Raw genomic sequence first — 16,042 nt, forward strand, 5'->3', positions numbered from 1 at the left:
TGTGAGCAGCTGGATGGAAAGAAGGAGGGTCAGAATCTGCAGGAGGAGAGAAGGAGGTTAAAGTATTGGTGTGGCGCCACATGGTCAGAGGAGTCAAAAGGATTTAGAGCTCTGAGGAGAGAGGAGAGGGCAAGGAGGAAAGAGGCACAGTCACAGTTTGTAAGGAAGGAGGAGGGGTTGGAGAGGAGACAGAACTGCAGTTTGTAAGGAGGGAAGAGAGGTCAGAGATGAGACAGGCACAGCTTCTAAGGAGGGGGGAGGGGACGAAGAACACAGTGGAGAAGGGAGAGGCCCCTGGCCAGCAGGGGAGGAGAAAGAGACTGGTGAAATGAGAAAACAGGATTCAGTGAAGGGAAGAGCTTTCTGGAGGGAAGAGACTCCAGCAAAAAGATTTGCTGAGAGACTAGAGAGGGGTGCCCCGGGGGTCAGGCAGGAGAAGAGAGTTGGGAGTCCGCGGAGAAGGAAAGATTAGGAGCAGAGGTTTTAGGTGAGGTTTCTTTGGCCAAAACCAGCCTGCGTGTAGAACAGAAAGTACAGAAATTAAGGACAGGAGAGAAAGGAGAAGAAAGCCTGCATGTAAGGAATTTCTGATGCCCTCCCTGTCCGGTGGCAGAAATTGTCAAGATCTCTTAGGATATTGTAATTGAATGTCCTGTTTTCAAGCCAATGGGAGTCATTGTCTAGTCTGTACTGAGGCCATGCCGTGTTAGAGAAGAAGGTTTGAGGTCTGAGAGACCGAATTTGGTGAGGATTTTTATGAGACATCCTAGAGGGGTCTGGTCGGAAGGCTTAGACCCTGAAGAGCCCAGAGTGGAGACAGGTGAGCAAGAGGGGGCGTCCCCGCCTTTTGTCACTGTCTCAAGAGGAGAGAATCTCCGTGTGGGGGAGTCGTCCCTGATAGAGGTCGTCACCACCTGTCAGGGAGCTCTGAGGACGAGAAGTCCGAGAGAGTGGAGAGGTTTGGCTAGGCGCCTAGTCTTCCGTGCAGTCCACTGAGACTGAAAGTCAAACCCCTCAAAACGTGAGGCGTGTCAGAGAAAACCGTCCGACCAGAAAGGGGTATTTTTAGAGAGAAATTTAGAGGCCAACCGGGGAAGGGGAAGGGAGAAACTCCTTACCTTCTGGTCCAGCAGGGGTTCAGGACAGGGTTAGACTGCCGGCCAATCAACCCACAATTACACGTCCAAACAGAATCAGGGAGTAAGCCCGGGACGAGCTGCCGCTGCCCATTGCTTCCCTGGTTGTAAGTTTGAATGGCAAAGAGGGATCGTCCAGGCAGTTAGTACCCTGTCCCGGGTTTCGGCACCAGATGTTGGAATCCATGGGAGTCCAAAAGACCAGAGTAACAGGCTTTATTGAAAGGAAGAAAGGAACCCTGTTGGGCACTCCTCCTGGGGGAGAAGAGCACCGGTTACAGACTAGGGGGCCAGTTATATAGTGTTTGGGAGAGCCTGAGGGGATACTGAGGCAAAAGTCCTGGTATGTCCGGAATGCTCCTCCTTGGGGGGCTTCGAGCATGTGGGTGTTGAACCAAAAGTCCTGGTATGTCCGGAGCCCCTCCTTGGGGCGGGTTGTCAACTTTTTGGAATTCCTTTGTCTCAGGGGCAATAGTCCAGTAAGGGTGAGGTCTGACAGATAAGCGGAACAGCAAGAGGGCAGTTTGGAATTCACGTATCTATCAAAAACCAGAAGATTAATTACTGTAGGGGTGGGGGGGAGACAGACTAGGAAGGGTGCTGGTACATTCTCTATCTTTATCTGGGTGGTAGTTACACAGCTGTAAATATGTGTAAAAATTCCATCAAGCCTCATCCTCAAGATTTAGGCACTTCAGTGTACATTTGTATATGGAGGAACAGTATATAAATATAGTATGAATTTGAACTCAATTGAATGTGAACAAGGGTCACAAAAAATGGCTGCAGGAACGACTAAGTCATTTACTCAGGGTGGGATAGATGCCCTCCTGCAGTTTCCCCTGAAGCCAAGGAGAGTTTTCTTTTCACTTGACTGCCACCCTAGTTCATTATTCCGGAATGTGGTGACCTTTCTTTGTTCCTAGAGGCTATGCAAAAAGGGCTCTCATGTAATAGCCTCCAGCCAAAACTTTTCTATAAAGTATTGATAGATGAGGTCTCAGACAGCCCCTGAAACTCTATAGAACTCTTCCTCATCTATACTCACAGGCGGTTGGCCGACTTTGGAGCCCAGGTAGAGGTTTTCCCAGTCTGGTGATGTGTTCCTCCACAGTTTGGTGAGATTTGTATGTACTCATAATTCTCGTTTTCTTAGTCTATTGCTTTAACTAGCTATTTATATACTCTAGAGCCCGGCTGATGTTTCTCTGTCTGGTGATGTTGTTTAGCTTATTGTTTGTTGATTCTTTTTCTTTATTCTCCTTTACGTTACATAAATTCAAACCACTTTTGATTTTGCCTTGGTTATTTTTATTGTTATTAATTATAATAAATTTCCCACTAAAATCCACCTGTGAGTAATTGCAACTCTGTACTCTGCCTCCTGCACAGCACACAGTAACATCTCAAAATTTTTAGAAAGAGAAATCAACAAAGACGATTAAAGGGGATCCAGATCATAGCTGATAGTAACAGCCCTCAAGCCAGCTTTCCTCTCCTCCCGATTCCCTCACACACAGAGCTGCTACAGTACCTCTCACTCGCCAAACCTCCAGACTCTCTCTGACATCAATCAGGTAGTTTTCCCTTTCTCCCTCCATATTTCAATCTTAACTTCAGCTGGGGCTTGGCTTTTTACTAAATGCTTTTGTAAAGCCAGTAGCCGTGGCCAGGGCCACCATCAGAGCAGCCCAGCCCTTGCAGGTTTGCATTGGATTCGGACAGTCGGTAAAGAAACCATGGAGCCAAAAACTGGTGGGCCATAACCTTTAATCCTACCTTGCACCTGGCGGGCAAGTAAAAATACACACTGGGCTCCAAAACCCAGTCACACTCAGTGCTCACAAAGCCACTGACTTATCCGAGTTTCCTAGAATCAAAGGTTTCTAGCTCACCAACCTTATTCTCCTCAGTTCCCCATCTCCTTCCTTATCCCAGATACAAACTCTACACAGACTGGCATCTCACTCAGTACTCCGCCATCTTGGCTGCTTCTCCTGGCCTACTCCACGTGGCCTCCTTCCGCTGCTGGCTCTACTTTCTCTGCTCTCTCTCATGCTAACCTCAGGAACCAAGAGCCCAAACTCTCATTCTGTCCCCATTTTATAGTGTAGAAATCCAAACCCTTAATCCAATATACAAAACAGGGAAGTCTCTAATACAAAGTCACCCTCTGAGGCATGATAGGATTGTACCGCCCTACATCAAAAAGGGTAGGAAAGGCTTAATCCCAAAACCAAGCCCCAGGCTAAAGGATTCTGCCTGCCTTTAGCCCACCCCAACACACATTAATATCACCTGGGCGACGGCCTCCTCCTGTTATCTTTAACAAAGTGAGCATAATACATTTTATCTGCCCAACAATCCACCCCTATGCTCACTTTACTACCCACAATCTATACCACCGGTATCCCTGTGCAAGGAAATTAGAACATTACACAAATTACAACAGCAAAAATCATACAGTTTCAACAATTACAAAGGTACACTTCACCAGTCTCTGAGCACTTAGCCCAAAGCGCAAAATGTCCTCGGCCTTCCTTCTAGCCATCGGAAAAGCTTCCCGGGGTGGGGGAGTGCTTTCAGCAAAGCCACCCCCCACTCCCATCAGGGTATTTCACATTGTCCAAAATCCATAATCCATAAGTCCATCCAACAATGCCAATGCCCACTCCGGTCGTAGTCCAGGAAATCAGTCCAAGCACATGGGGCGTCAGCCTCCCCCCTCATCCCTGCCATCCTCGCAGGTCTTACACTGTCTCAAAGAGGAGCACATGGCAATGGAAGTCAGCATTTCCATCTCTGCTCCGGAAAGCATGTCCAGCCCTATCTCCCCAAATTGCAGACCTACTGGGGCCATAGTAGGTGCTCCTTCCAGCTGGGCTCTCATCTTATGGAGACTGCGGATTGCAACTCCAGCCCGATTCTCCTCATCCTCCAAAGAGGAACTGGAAACATCAGCTCCTGCTGCCGGGCTTGAACCTCCGTCCGCTGCCACCTTCTGCTCCGCAGACCTTGCAGCTCCGGACCCGGCCTCAGCTTCAGCCTCAGCCCCGTACTCAGCCTCAGCCCCGGCCTCCTGCCACTGCTGACTCTCCGCAACATCCAGGGCAAGCTGCAACTCACGAACCTCTGAATCCTCCTCCAGCGTTTGCTCCATTTCCAGGCGAATCTCGAACACCTGGTTGGCCTCCTCCTCCAGCATTTCCTCCAGCTCCAGGGTCAGCATCGGTTTCTCCTGCATTTGCTCCATCTCCTTCCACTGCTCGGTTTGCAGGTCCTGGGCAGCCTCTTCCACAGAGCTCTCAGTTTCCTCACGCATGGCTATAAAAGTCAGCCAGCCGACAATCCCCAAAAGGACAGCATGGGGAACCCTAACACTAGCCAGTCCTCTACTCCACCGCTCAAAGGCTCCTTGCCGATCTGTATAGAATCCTGCCACAGACTACGCCAAATGTAAAGCCAGTAGCCGTGGCCAGGGCCACCATCAGAGCAGCCCAGCCCTTGCAGGTTTGCATTGGATTCGGACAGTCGGTAAAGAAACCATGGAGCCAAAAACTGGTGGGCCATAACCTTTAATCCTACCTTGCACCTGGTGGGCAAGTAAAAATACACACTGGGCTCCAAAACCCAGTCACACTCAGTGCTCACAAAGCCACTGACTTATCCGAGTTTCCTAGAATCAAAGGTTTCTAGCTCACCAACCTTATTCTCCTCAGTTCCCCATCTCCTTCCTTATCCCAGATACAAACTCTACACAGACTGGTATCTCACTCAGCACTCCGCCATCTTGGCTGCTTCTCCTGGCCTACTCCAAGTGGCCTCCTTCCGCTGCTGGCTCTACTTTCTCTGCTCTCTCTCATGCTAACCTCAGGAACCAAGAGCCCAAACTCTCATTCCGTCCCCATTTTATAGTGTAGAAATCCAAACCCTTAATCCAATATACAAAACAGGGAAGTCTCTAATACAAAGTCACCCTCTGAGGCATGATAGGATTGTACCGCCCTACATCAAAAAGGGTAGGAAAGGCTTAATCCCAAAACCAAGCCCCAGGCTAAAGGATTTTGCCTGCCTTTAGCCCACCCCAACACACATTAATATCACCTGGGCGACGGCCTCCTCCTGTTATCTTTAACAAAGTGAGCATAATACATTTTATCTGCCCAACAGCTTTCCTTTTGCTCATCACCTCTCCAGACCACCTCTTTTTTTTAAAGGATGATTGAGTATTTTATTATTAATTTTAATGGGGTGACATTGATAAATCAGGGTACATATGTTCAGAGAAAACATCTCCAGGTTATTTTGACATTTGATTATGTTGCATACCCGTCACCCAAAGTCAAATTGTCTTCCATCACCTTCTATCTGGTTTTTGTTGTGCCCCTCCACTCCCCCTATCCCCTCCCTCTCTTTCCTTCCCCCCACCCCCCGTAACCACCACACTCTTGTCCGTGTCTCTGAGTCTCTTTTTTATGTACCACATATGTATGGAATCATATAGTTCTTAGTTTTTTCTGATATACTTATTTTACTCAATATAATGTTGTCAAGGTCCATCTATGTTGTTGTAAATGATCTGATGTCATCATTTCTTATGGCTGAGTAGTATTCCATAGCATATATGTACCATATCTTCTTTATCCAGTCATCTATTGAAGGGCTTTTTGGTTGTTTCCATGTCTTGGCCACTGTGAATAATGCTACAATGAACATGGGGCTGCATGTGTCTTTACATAGCAATGCTTTTGAGTTTTGGGGGTATATACCCAGTAGAGGGATTGCTGGGATATATGGTAGCTCTATTTTTAATTCTTTGAGGAACCACCATACCTTCTTTCATAATGGTTGTACTACATCTCATTCCCACCAACAGTGGATGAGGGTTCCTTTTTCTCCACAGCTTCTCCAAAATTTGTTATTACCTGTCTTGTTGATAATAGCTGTAAAGCCAGAAGTCAGGGCCAAGGCCACTATCACAGCAGCCTGGCCCATGCAGGTTCGCATTGGATTCGGACAGTCGGTAAAGAAACAAAGGAACCAAAAACTGATAGGCCATAGTCTTTAATTCTAGCTTGCACCCGGCGGGCAAGTAAAAATACACACTGGGCTCCAAAACCCAGTCACATTCAGTGCTCACAAAGCCACTGACTTATCCGAGTTTCCTAGAATCAAAGGTTTCTAGCTCACCAGCCTTATTCTCCTCAGTTCCTGTTGGGCAGATAAAATATATTATGCTCACTTTGTTAAAGATTTCATTGCCCGCGGGGAGGCCCTCGCCCAGGTGAAATTAATGTGTGTGGGGGTAGGCTAAAGGCAGGCAGAATCCTTGTAGCCTGGGGCTTGGTTTTGGGATTAAGCCTTTCCCACCCTTTTTGATGTAGGGCGGTACAATCCAATCATGCCTCAGAGAAGTGAGTTTGTATTAGAGACTTCCCTACTTTGTATATTGGATTAGAGGTTGTGAAGCTACAATATAAAATGAGGGTGCTCTTGGTTCCTGGGATGATTAGCATGAGAGAGTAGAGCCAGCAGCGGAAGGAGGCCACGTGGAGGAGGCCAGGAGAAGCAGCTAAGATGGCGGAGTGCTGAGTGAGATGCCAGTTTGTGTAGAGTTTGTATCTGGGACAAGGAAGGAGATGGGGAACTGAGGAGAATAAGTTGGTGAGCTAGAAACCTTTGATTCTAGGAAACTCGGATAAATCAGTAGCTTTGTGAGCACTGAATGTGACTGAGTTTTGGAGCCCAGTGTGTATTTTTACTTGCCCACCGGGTGCAAGCTAGGATTAAAGACTATGGCCCACCAGTTTGTGGCTCCATTGTTTCTTTACCAACTGTCCGAATCCAATGCGAACGTGCACGGGCCAGAAGGCTGCTGTGATGGTGGCCCTGGCCTTGGCTCCTGGCTTTACAGTTCACCATCTCCTTCCTTCTCCCTGATACAAACTCTACACAAACTGGCATCTCACTCAGCACTCCGCCATCTTAGCTGCTTCTCCTGGCCTCCTCCACGTGGCCTCCTTCCGCTGCTGGCTCTACTCTCTCATGCTAATCATCCCAGGAACCAAGAGGGCAAGCTCCCGTTCTACCCCTATTTTATAGTGTAGCTTCACAACCTTTATTCCAATATACAAAATAGGGAAGTCTCTACTACAAAGTCACTTCTCTGAGGCATGATTGGATTGTACCGCCCCACATCAAAAAGGGTGGGAGAGGCTTAATCCCAAAACCAAGCCCCAGGCTACAATGATCCTGCCTGCCCCCAACACACATTAATATCACCTGGGCGAAGGCATCTTGAACAAAGTGAGCATAATACATTTTATCCGCCCAACAATAGCTAATCTAACAGATGTGAGGTTGTAAAGCCAGTAGCCACAGCCACCATCACAGCCACCTGGCCAATGCAGGTTTGCATTGGATTCAGACAGTCGGTAAAGAAACACGGAGCCAAAAACTGGTGGGCCATCATCTGTAATCCTAGCTTGCACCCAGCAGGCAAGTAAAACACACACTGGGTTACAAAACCCACTCGTTCAGTGCTCACAAAGCTACTGACTTTATCCGAGTTTCCTAGAATCAAAGGTTTCTAGCTCACGAGACTTATTCACCTCTGTTCCCCATCTCCTTCTGTAAAGCCAGTATCCAAGGCCAGGGCCACTATCGCAGCAGCCCGGCTCTTGCAGGTTCGCATTGGATTCGGACAGTCGGTAAAGAAACAAAGGAGCCACAAACTGGTGGGCCATTTTCCTTAATTCTAGCTTGCACCCGGCGGGCAAGTAAAAATATAGACTGGGCTCCAAAACCCAGTCACATTCAGTGCTCACAAAGCCACTGACTTATCCGAGTTTCCTAGAATCAAAGGTTTCTAGCTCACCAGCCGTATTCTCCTCAGTTCCCCATCTCCTTCCTTATCCCAGATACAAACTCTGTACAAACTGGCATCTCACTCAGCACTCCACCATCTTGGCTGCTTTTCCTGGCCTCCTCCACGTGGCCTCCTCCCGCTGCTGGCTCTATTCTCTCTGCTCTCTCATGCTAACCTCAGGAACCAAGAGCCAAGCTCCCGTTCTACCCCTATTTTATAGTGTAAAGATTCAAAACCTTTAATCCAATATACAAAATAGGGAAGTCTCTAATACAAAGTCACTTCTCTGAGGCATGATTGGATTGTACCACCCCACATCAAAAAAAGGGTGGGAAAGGCTTAATCCCAAAACCAAGCCCCAGGCTACAAGGATTCTCAACACACATTAATATCACCTGGGCGGCGGCCTCACGTGGGCAGCGCCTATTTTTAACAAAGTGAGCATAATACATTTTATCTGCCCAACACCTTCCTTCTCCCTGCACAAACTCTGCACAAACTGGCTTCTCACTCAGCACTCCACCATCTTGGCTGCTTCTCCTGGTCTCCTCCATGTGGCCTTTCCCTGCTCTCCTCTCTAATGCTAATCTCAGGAACCTAGAGAGCAAGCTCCTGGGCTACCCCACCTTATAGTGTAAAAATCCAAACCTTTAATCCAATATACAAAACAGGGAAGTCTGTAATACAAAGTCCCTTATCTGAGGTATGATGGGATTGCATCCCCCACATCAAAAAGGGTGGGAAAGGCTTAGTCCTAAAACCAAGCCCCAGGCTACAAGGATGCTGCCTGTCCACAGCCCGCCCCAACACACATTAATGTCACCTGGGCGATGGCTTCCACATGGGCAGCGCCATCTTTAACAAAGTGAGCATAATATATTTTATCTGCCCAACAGGTTGTATCTCATAGTTTTGATTTGCATTTCTCTAACAGCTAATGAAGATGAGTATCTTTTCATATATCTATTGGCAACTTGTATTTCTTCCTGGGAGAAGTGTCTGTTCATGTCCTTTTCCCATTTCTTTATTGGATTGTTTGTTTGTTTGTTGTTGAGATTTATGAGTTCTTTGTATATTTTGGATATTAGGCCCTTATCTGAGCTGTTGTTTGAAAATATCATCTCCCATTTAGTTGGCTGTCTGTTTGTTTTGCTGTCAGTTTCTCTTACTGTACAAAAGCTTCTTAGTCTGATGTAGTCCCATTCATTTATCTTTGCCTTCACTTCCCTTGCCTTTGGATTCAAATTCATAAAGTGCTCTTTATAACCAAGGTCTATGAGTTTAGTACCTATGTTTTCTTCTATGTAATTTATTGTTTCAGATCTTATATTTAGGTCTTTGATCTATTTTGAATTAATTTTAGTACAAGGGGACAAACTGTAGTCGAGTTTCATTCTTTTGCATGTGGCTTTCCAGTTTTCCCAGCACCATTTGTTGAAGAGGCTTTCTTTTCTCCATAGTGTATTGTTGGCCCCTTTATCAAAAATTATTTGACCATATATATGTGGTTTTATTTCTACGCTCTCTATTCTCTTCCATTGGTCTGAGTGTCTATTTTTCTGCCAGTACCATACTGTTTTGTTTTGGTTTTTTTTGTTTTTTGGTTTTTTTTTTACAGAGGCAGAGATAGACAGGGACAGACAGACAGGAACGGAGAGAGATGAGAAGCATCAATCATCAGTTTCTCGCCATGCGTTGCGACTTCCTAGTTGTTCATTGATTGCTTTCTCACATGTGCCTTGACCGTGAGCCTTCTGCAGACCGAGTAACCCCCTGCTGGAGCCAGCGACCTTGGGTCCAAGCTGGTGAGCTCTTTGCTCAAGTCAGATGAGCCCGCGCTCAAGCCGGTGAGCTCGGGGTCTCGAACCTGGGTCCTTCCGCATCCCAGTCCGACGCTCTATCCACTGCGCCACCACCTGGTCAGGCAGTACCATACTGTTTTGATTATCGTGGCTCTATAATTTGAAGTCAGGTATTGTAATGCCCCCAACATCGTTCTTTTTCCTTAGGATTGCTTTGGCTATTTGGGGTTTTTTATAGTTCTATATAAATCTGATGATGTTTTGTTCCATTTCTTTACAAAATGACATTGGAATTTTGATGGGAATTCATTAAATTTGTACATTGCTTTAGGTAATATAGTCATTTTGACTATATTTATTCTTCCTATCCAGGAACAAGGAATAATTTTCCATTTCATTGTTTCTTTTTCTATTTCCCTTAGCAGTGCTTTGTAGTTTTCATTATATAGGTCCTTTACATTCTTTGTTATGGTTATTCCTAGGTATTTTATCTTTTTTGTTGCAACCATGAAGGTGATTATTTTTTTAGTTTGTTTTCTAATGTTTCATTGTTGGCATATAGAAAGGCTATGGACTTTTGCATATTAAATTTGTATCCTGTGACCTTACTGTATTGGTTTATTGTTTCTAGTAGTCTTTTTGTGGAGTGTTTGGGGGTTTCAATGTATAGGATCATATCATCAAAAAAGTTAAACCTTTACTTTTTCTTTTCCAATATGAATGCCTTTTATTTCTTTTTCTTGTGTGATTGTGCCGGCTAGAACTTCCAGCACTACATTGAATAAGAGTGGAAAGAGTGGACAACCTTGTCTTGTTCCTGATTTTAGGAGAAAAGTTCTCAGTTTTATGCCATTTAATATGATGTTAGCTGATGGTTTATCATAAATGGCCATTATTATGTTGAGATATTTTCCTTCTATACCTATTTTGTTGAGTGTTTTAAACATAAAATTGTGTTGTATTTTATCGAATGCCTTTTCTGCATCTATTGATAGAATCATATGGTTTTTGTTTTTGTTTTGTTGATATGGTGTATAACGTTAACCATTTTACATATGTTGAACTATCTTTGTGATTCTGGGATGAATCCCACTTGATCATGATGTATTATTTTTTTAATGTGTTGTTGTATTCGATTTGCTAGTATTTTGTTTAGTATTTTAGCTTCTGTATTCATTAGTGATATTGGTCTGTAGTTTTCTTTTTCTGAGTTGTCCTTGCCAGGTTTCGGTATGAGGGTTATGTTGGCCTCATAAAATGTGTTTGGAAGTATTGATACTTCTTCAATTTTTTGGAAGACTTTGAGTAGAATAGGAACTAAGTCTTTGAATGTTTGGTAGAATTCACTAGTATAGCCGTCTGGGCCTGGACTTTTGTTTTTGGGGAGATTTTTTGATAGTTGTTTCCATTTCCTCCCTGCTTATGGGTCTGTTTATGATTTCCGCTTAATCGTGATTCAGTCAAGGAAGATTGTATTGTTCTAGGAATTTATCCATTTCTTCTATATTGTTAAATTTGGTGGCATATAGTTTTTCATAGTATTCTACAATAATTCTTTGTACAGTAGTACTTTGAGATACGAACAGACCAACATACGAATTTTTTAAGATACAAGCAGCAACTTGGTCTGTATTTTTGTTCGAGATCCGAGAGAAATTCTGAGATACGAGTCGTGATTCAGGAAGCTGCTGCTAGTTGGCATGTTGGGGCACAGGTCCAGTATCGGTAGTTTGATATACAAGTTGACTGACTTATGAGCTCGGTTACAGAATGAATTAAATTCTATCTCAAGGTACCACTGTATATCTATGATATCTGTAGTGATTTCTCCTCTTTCATTTTGGATTTTGTTTATTTGAGTCCTTTCTCTTTTTTCCTTAGTGAGTCTTGCCAAGGGTTTGTCAATTTTGTTGATCTTTTCAAAGAACCAGCTCCTTGTTTTATTAATTTTTCTATAGTTTTTCTGTTCTCTATTTCATTTATTTCTGCTCTGATTTTTATTATTTCTTTTCTTCTGCTGGTTTTGGGTTGCCTTTGTTCTTATTTTTCTTGTTCCTTAAGGTGTGAAGTTAAGTGGTTTACTTGGGCTTTCTTGTTTGTTCATATAGGCCTGAAGTGATATGAACTTCCCTATTATTACTGCTTTTGCTGCATCCCAGAGATTCTGATATGTCATATTGTTATTTTCATTTGTATGTAACTTTTGATCTGTTTTTTTTCTTCTTTGACCCACTCATTTTTTAAAAGTATATTGTTTAGTTTCCACATTTTTGTGGGTTTGTTTCCCTCTTTTTTGCAGTTGAATTCTAGTTTCAAGGCTTTATAATTGGAGAATATGCTTGGTATGATATCAGTCCTTCTCAATTTATTGATGTTATTTTTGTGGCACAACATATGGTCAATTCTTGAGAATGTTCCATGTACACTAGAGAAAAATGTATACTCTGGCAATTTGGGATGAAATATCCTGTAGATGTCTATCATATCCAATTGTTCTAGGGTTTCGTTTAAGGCCAATATTTCTTTATTGATTTTCTGTCTGGATGAATAATCTAGAGCCATCAGCGGTGTATTGAGGTCTCCAAGTATGATTGTATCTTTGTTGGTTTTGTTTTTAGGTCAGTCAGTAGCTGTCTTATATATTTTGGTGCTCTTTGGTTTGGTGCATATATATTAAGAACTGTTATGTGTTCTTGATTCAATGTCCCCTTTATCATTATGAAATGACTGTTTTTGTCTCCGATTATCTTTGCTGTCTTGTAGTCAGCATTATTAGATATGAATATTGCTACACCTGATTTTTTAGATGTTATTTTCTTGGAGTATTGTTTTCCAGCCTTTCACTTTAAATTTGTTTTTATCCTTGTAACTTATATGTGCTTCTTGTAGGCATCATATAGTTGGATTTTCTTTTTTAATCCATTCTTCTACTCTTTGTCTTTTTATTGGTAAGTTCAATCCATTTACATTTAGTGTATTTATTGACATTTGAGGGTTTCCTATTGCCGTTTTATATATTGCTTTCTGATAGTTTTGTATCTTGTTGATTCTTCTGTTTTTCTATCATTTGTTTTTGTTTGGTTGTAATCCATACTTCTTTTCTCTGTTGCTTCTTTTTTCAAGCCATGTGTTTCTATGGTGGTTTTTTCAGGGGTGGTTATTATTAAGTAATGGAAAGGGTACCTATCATGTTCATTGTGTAGTACATTATCTCATGAGTGCTTCTGCACTCCATCCTTCTTTGCTACTGTTATCTTTGTCCTCTCCCCTTTTTTGTTTTTGTTGTCACAGATTAAATTTGATTTTATTGTGTTCTTGATGGAGCTTTTACTTGTTGTTTTGTTTTGTTTTGTTTTTTGTATCTTGGCGGAAAACCCCCTTTAGTATTTCCTGAAATGGGGGTTTTCTAGTGATAAATTCCCTCATCTTTTCTGTATCTGTGAATGTTTTTATTTCTCTTTCATATTTGAAGGATAGCTTTGATGGGTATAGTATTCTTGGCTGGAAGTTCCTCTCTTAGAATTTTAAATATTGGGGTCCACTCTCTTCTAGCTTGTAGAGTTTCTGCTGAGAAATCTGATGATAATCTAATAGGCCTTCTTTATATGTTGTATTCTTCTTTTCTCTGGCTGCCTTGAGAATTTTTTCTTTGTCATTGGTTTGTGCCAATTTCATTATGATGTGCCTGGAAGTAGGTTTATTAGGGTTAAGATAACTCAGTGTTCTGTTTGCTTCTTGAATTTGAAGCTTCAGTTCTTTCCACAGGTTTGGGAAGTTCTCGTCTATTATTTATTTGAATAAGCTCTCCATTCCATTTTCTCTCTCTTCTCCTTCTGATATACCCATTATTCTTATGTTGCTCTTTCTGATGGAGTCAGACAATTCCTATAGGGCTTTCTCAATTTTTTTTAATTCATGAGTCTCTCTCCCCTTCTCTTTGTAGTACCTCTAGTTGCCTGTCTTTTATGTCACTAATTCTCTCCTCTATCTGAGCTGTTCTATTAGCTAAGCTTGTTATCTGGTTTTTCAGTTCATGAATTGAGTTTTTCATCTTTGTTTGATTCTTTTCATAGTTTCAATTTCCTTGGTGATGTATTCTTTCTGTTCGTTGAATTGTTTTTTTGAGCTCCCTAAATTGTCTTTCTGTGCTTTCTTGCATATCCCTGAGTATTTTTAGGATTTCAATTTTAAATTTTCTGTCATTTAACTCCAACGTCTCCAAGCTACTGAAATTTTTTTCTATAGATTTTTCCTCATCTATCTGAGCTACATCTCTGTCTTTTGTATCCATGATATTTATTTTTTTCTTAATGGCATTTGAAAGTGGTATTGTTAATAACACTAATAAGAGTTGATAAAGAATACAAAAATAAAGATAAAATAAAAAAGTAAAAAAAATTTTTTGAGAAACTACAGTGAAAACTGAAAATTATATTCTGCTAAATAAAACTAAAACTACATATAATGGAGGTCCTGAGTTGGGGAGAAGTGACAAAGAGGCAAAAAACGAGGTAAGAACCCACAAAATGCTACAAGGACAAAATTTGCACCAAGAATTAAATAATTTGACCCCTTTCACCACTCTTATTCAACATAGTTCTGGAAGTCCTAGCCACAGCAATCAGACAAGAAAAAGAAATAAAAGGCATCCAAATTGGAAAAGAAGAAGTAAAACTATCATTATTTGCAGATGATACGATATTGTATATGGAAAACCCTAAAGTCGTAGTCAAAAAACTACTGGACCTGCCTGACCAGGAGGTGTTGCAGTGGATAGAGCATTGAACTGGGATGCGGAAGGACCCAGGTTCGAGACCCCAGGGTTGCCAGCTTGAGCGTGGGCTCATCTGGCTTGAGCAAAAAGCTCACTAGCATGGCCCAAGGTCACTGGCTCAAGCGGGGGGTTACTCAGTTTGCTGAAGGCCCAAGGTCATGGCACATATGAGAAAGCAATCAATGAACAACTACAGTGTCACAATGAAAAACTGATGATTGATGCTTCTCATCTCTCTCCATTCCTGTCTGTCTGTCCCTATCTATCCTTCTATCTGACTCTCTCTCTGTCCCTGTAAAAAAAAAAAAAAACAAAAAAAAAAAAAACAAACTACTGGACCTGATAAATGAATTCAGCAAGGTGGCAGGATATAAAATTAATACTCAGAAATCAGAGGCATTTTTATACACCAACAATGAACTTTCAGAAAGAGAAATTAAGGAAGCAATCACCTTCACCATTACAACAAAAAAAATAAAGTACCTAGGAATAAATTTAACCAGGGAGATTAAAGACTTGCACTCGGAAAATTATAAAACATTGATAAAAGGAATCAGGGAAGATACAAACAAGTGGAAGCATATAACGTGCTCATGGTTAGGAAGAATAAACATCATTAAAATGTCTATATTACCCAAAGCAATTTATAATCTCAATGCAATAACGATTAAAATATTAATGACTTACTTCAAAGGTATAGAACACATATTCCAAAAATTTATATGGAACCAAAAGAGAACATGAATAGCCTCAGCAATCTTGAAAAGGAACAATAAAGTGGGAGGTATCACACTTCCGGATATCAAGTTATACTACAAGGCCATTGTACTCAAAGCAGCTTCATACTGGCATAAGAACAGGCATATAGATCAATGGAATAGAATAGAGAACCCAGAAATAAACCCACACCTTTATGGACAATTGATATTTGACAAAGGAGGTAAGAGCATACAATGGAGTAAAGACAGTCTCTTCAACAAATGGTGTTAGGAAAATTGGACAGCTACCTTCAAAAAAATGAAACTAGACCACCAACTTACACCATTCACAAAAATAATCTCAAAATAGATAAAAGACTTAAATGTAAGTCGTGAAACCATAAGCATCTTAGAAGAAAACAGGCAGTAAGCTCTTGGACATCTCCCGGAGCAATATATTTGCTGATTTATCTCCACAGGGAAGTGAAATAAAAGACAGGATAAACAAATGGGACTATATCAAACTAAAAAGCTTTTGCGCAGCTGAAGACAATAAGAACAGAATAAAAAGACAAACTACACAATGGGAGAACATATTTGACAACATGTCTGATAAGGGGTTAATAACCAAAATTTATTAAAAAAAAAAACTTGTAAAACTCAATACCAGGAAGACAAACAATCTAATCAAAAAATGGACCCAAGAAATGAATAGACGCTTCTCCAAAGAGGACATACAGATGGCCAATAGGCATATGAAAAAA

Source organism: Saccopteryx leptura, chromosome X (assembly GCF_036850995.1).
Source record: "Saccopteryx leptura isolate mSacLep1 chromosome X, mSacLep1_pri_phased_curated, whole genome shotgun sequence".
Taxonomy (NCBI): Eukaryota; Metazoa; Chordata; class Mammalia; order Chiroptera; family Emballonuridae; genus Saccopteryx; species Saccopteryx leptura.